At 40.6% G+C, this 3,494-nt stretch overlaps 1 long non-coding RNA gene across 1 annotated transcript; it reads right to left on the reverse strand.

The window, feature by feature from the left end:
* Nucleotides 1-1,332: 1,332 nt before the first annotated feature.
* LOC137473417 (uncharacterized) lies at nucleotides 1,333-2,819 on the reverse strand. Its single transcript, XR_010998786.1, has 2 exons — nucleotides 2,725-2,819; nucleotides 1,333-1,531 (listed from the first exon to the last, which is right to left on the reverse strand). It is a non-coding gene; the product is annotated as an uncharacterized lncRNA (long non-coding RNA).
* Between the last annotated feature and the right edge of the window lie 675 nt (nucleotides 2,820-3,494).

Here is a 3,494-nt window from a genome sequence, read left to right on the forward strand (position 1 = left end):
CAAGCCATGGGCTGAAGTTTCTCCTTTTTCTTCACCAACAATACAGTGGGGAAGGTGAGTAAAGCTGAGGCTGTGATTCTGCAGTCTCTCTGCACTGACACAAGCACAGGCTGCTGCCAAAGACACAGAGAGGTGCATTTTGACAACAGGCTGCCCTTACATTATGAGTCATGGAATTACAGCATACCCTGAGTTGGAAGGGACCCACAATGATCATCAAAGTCTATCTCCTGGCCCTACACAGGACACCCCAAGAATTCTACCCTGTGCCTAACGCTCCTTGAACTCTGTCAGGTTGGTGCTGTGACTACCTCCCTGGGGAGCCTGTTCCAGTGCCCCAGGGTGAAGAACCTTTCCTCATATCCAAACTAAACCTCCCCAGACACAACTTCAGACCATTCCCTCAAGCCCTGTCACTGTTACCACAGAGGAGAGATCAGTCCTCGCCCGTCCTCTTCCCCTCATGAGGAAGTTGCAGACTGCACCTCGGTCTCCCCACTCATAGTTAATTCTGTTAGTTCAGGCTTACTTGTTGATAGGAAATGAGGCATTACTCTGTCTTGCATGTAAAAAGCAGCAAAAATCACAGAGGTAACATAACTCCCCAAGTACATAGGTTAAATTTCTCTTCTAGGTTTAATTTTTTCAAAAGCACTAAGGTGTTCAAGGCAATCTTATCTTACCTGCATAAATTTGATGATGACCATCAGCCATCATTACACCAGAGAGAGTGTTTTGGAGACCACCAAGTCCCTGGACATGGTGGTGGTCACACATGCCTCCATTCCTGCTGTGCTCTGGCAGTGGGACCCAGTCAAGTAACAAGCTCCAGCCATTGTCCCTTTCTTAATATGAATGCTTTGTCTACAGAAAATAGGGATGAAGAACTTAAACTGCAGTCACTGCTGGTGGTTCCAAATCTTCCTGTCACTGTGCTGACTCCAGAGGTCACATCTTCACGAGCATGACGGTAGTCACTTGACCAGCTTCTTCAGGTAATGCCTGAAGTGATGTCTCCAGCTGATGTGCTTTCTTGGAAACAGCCTCTCAATGTACAAAACGCCCAGAGACTGCAAAGGACAGACATAGGTGTGCACCGCATTGCTAACTATCCATGACTTTTTCCATCTATAAAACAGAATAAAATTGTTTTGACCCTCTTTAAGTATTTTCTTTAGTGATAATGCCTAAAGGGGAACTGATAGCAGGCCACATCCCATGGTACTGCCCACCTCACTGATCTCTGCTTCCTCTTGTTGTCACCCTCTGTTGATTTGTGCTTCACATAAAAGATGTGAAGCAGAGATTAAATGTGTGCAGAACCAAGCAGAGTACAGCTTTGATCTCTTACCAGCTCTTATTATCAAACTCATCAATTATAACATGGAGTTCCCGGAGCACAGCTTTTTGTTCAATACCATCCACAGGAAGAACTGGCACACAATTTCTCCAGTGTCTGAAGAAAGATGATGCTCAGCTAGTGCACAGATAGCATTCCTCTCTTCTTCCTGCCTAACTACTTCCATGAAACCTGCAGAAAGATAACATACAAGAGACCTTGTGTGTGAATTGCAGCTGGCCAGAGGTTCAGAATAATGAAGGCAGGAAACTGAGAAATACCAGAGCCATGACTTATGTTTTCCTTCCAGGTTTTCTAAGCCAAAAATAGGCTGCTTTATTTCCAGTTAAGGAAAAACAAAACTGGGATGGTAACATTGCAAGTGGTGTGCAAAGTGTAAAACAGGCCACAGAGCAAAAGTAAGGCTGCCTTACTAGGCTGCAGACAGTAATATATCATTCTGCTAAAAGAGGGCCATGTAGAAAAGCAAAGATGTGTACAAAGCCTGCTCTCCTTAAGTGTGAATTCAAGTAATTTTTACTTTGCTTCTTCATCTTAAGTAAGATCCGTGTTTCTGGAATTACAGTGCTTCATATAAAATCTGAAAGTATCTATAGCCAAGACTGTGATGAGGATACCCCAAATAACCATCCTCAGGAAAACATACTTCAGTCTGCAATAAGTCACTCTCTTCCTCCTGAGTTTTCTTGGAAGAAAAATCTAGAGAAAGTAAAATGGAATCTTGCTGACTCCACTTTCCCCCCAGCTTCTCAGAAATAGCTCCATTAGAAGGCAATCATTGCAGCCATTTAAAACCTATATTTAGAGGATGCTGAAGGATTTGCTTGTTCTCCATGAGAATGTGCTTCAGGTTTCACATGCAGGAATGGAAGAAAAAGGTCACTCTGGCTCATAGTCTGCAATATTAATCTAGCAAATGCTGGGGAGATAGGACAGTGTTTTGTGGTTTCTGGCTGTTTAACTGCCAAAGGAATAATCAATCAAGTAAATAATAGAATCTTTTAATCTTTCTCAGACACATTTGAGCTTGGTAGAGACTACATAGGAAACATCTGAGCATAACCTTTCCTTGAGTGTGTGACAGCCATTGATGTACATGTTCTGTGCCATGGGTAGGAGAAAATTCCATTTGTCATCACCACTGCAACACTTCTGTGGATAGAGCAGCTGCATCTCTTGCCCCTCTACAGAACTTGCATTTTGTGCAAAAATAGCAGCCAGCAGCACTATAACATAAATGTGTCCAAAATCATTCTTCAATTTAATTTCCTATAAAACTGTATTCTATAAAAGAGGAGGAAGAAAATGCCATTACTTTCCTTAAATAGATTGAATTTCAGTAATAATCCTGAAAATTCCTTCACCTTTGATTTAATAAATGCAGGGAGGGCCTGGGTAGTCACTAAATCAGCTGTGCACTGGTAGAAGGAACTTGGTACAGCAGCAGAGATTAAGTGCTCTAATTAAAAAATCTCAAGCTATTGGAATTTTCCATTATGAGAACAGAATGTTTGTCTGCCTCACAATTATGATGCTATCTTGACTTGTCTCATATATCACAGACATGTAGAAAATAATTTTGGGGGAATTTAGAATGTGTTCTTTACAGCACTCTCTTTTAGGAAGGTTGGGAAAAATGTGCTGTCTGTTTAAATATCCTAAAATTTGTTTCCAATGTTTCTGTATTGCATTCTGATACCAGACCTTTTATTTTTATTTTCCCAGGAGGAAAAAAAAAAAAAAAAAAAATAAAAAAAGAAAAAAAATTGATTTCTCATCTTCTTAGTGGTAGGAATTGTGGAATTGTGTAGGAGCTTTTAAAACTTTTCTTATACAAATTCTTCCAGTTTTCTGGGTGTAGGGCATGCTACCACTGCCTGTAATTCTTCTGAGCAACCTATTCCAGGTTAGTTTCCATTTCAAAATAACTTGTTTCATTTGAAAGGACAGTTTCTTTTGCTCCTTTCTAAATATTTCATGGAGGTCACATTTCTAAATTATGCAGGAAAGAAGGACTCCACAAAAAAAAAAATTCTATCAGTAATCAGAGCCATAGAAATGATGTTGTCTGCTAAGTGGTATCTGGGCATGTTCCTATTTAATATAAAGGCAAGAAGATAATGCACTCCCAAAT

This window comes from Anomalospiza imberbis, chromosome 4, assembly GCF_031753505.1.
Source record: "Anomalospiza imberbis isolate Cuckoo-Finch-1a 21T00152 chromosome 4, ASM3175350v1, whole genome shotgun sequence".
Lineage (NCBI taxonomy): Eukaryota > Metazoa > Chordata > Aves > Passeriformes > Viduidae > Anomalospiza > Anomalospiza imberbis.